This window comes from Penaeus monodon, chromosome 27, assembly GCF_015228065.2.
Source record: "Penaeus monodon isolate SGIC_2016 chromosome 27, NSTDA_Pmon_1, whole genome shotgun sequence".
Lineage (NCBI taxonomy): Eukaryota > Metazoa > Arthropoda > Malacostraca > Decapoda > Penaeidae > Penaeus > Penaeus monodon.
Window position 1 is genome coordinate 16,602,375 of NC_051412.1, and position 566 is coordinate 16,602,940.

Here is a 566-nt window from a genome sequence, read left to right on the forward strand (position 1 = left end):
GAATTATACTCCGATCACAGAATCAGAAGAAAGGGGCTAATTCTCATTAGCCCTACAGTGCATATAAAGAAAGGAGCAATTAGATTAACAAATAAGGCAAAAAAACAACAACTTTACATGGCTTTCTTCCCCGGACATTCTTTATACGTAGTTTCTGTATTTCTACATTTGCCTCTGTAAATGTATCAGTCAAAAGTACTGACAGCGTAGTCCAAAGGCGAGAACATATTCAACCGAAGCAGCCAATATATAGCAAAGGAGAATGAAAAGAAATGATAAGGAAACTATCTCGTGCCAGAGCCTAACCGACTAGACAACACCAGTCACTCGGTAACCACCAAGCAACACCAACCACTCGGGAATCCATTAAGACGAGGGTCCAAACTCGCAGCTATTGAGAAGTTCATAAGCACCTGAATTAAACCACACTACGAATAGTATTTCAGGGACGGGGAAGAAGCTGACGTCGACAGTGACCCTGCGATTCACTGCAGAATCCGAGGTCGAAACAGAGAATCTCATCGTGACAGTACAGGATCAGGTGCTTAAGAGACGGTACCACCAGA

General features: G+C 42.9%; 1 protein-coding gene across 1 annotated transcript in view; it reads right to left on the reverse strand.

Moving 5' to 3' along the window:
* The window catches only part of LOC119590634, a gene marked incomplete at its 5' end in the record, with an annotated part of 133,180 nt that overhangs the window by 129,343 nt on the left and 3,271 nt on the right, over positions 1-566 (reverse strand).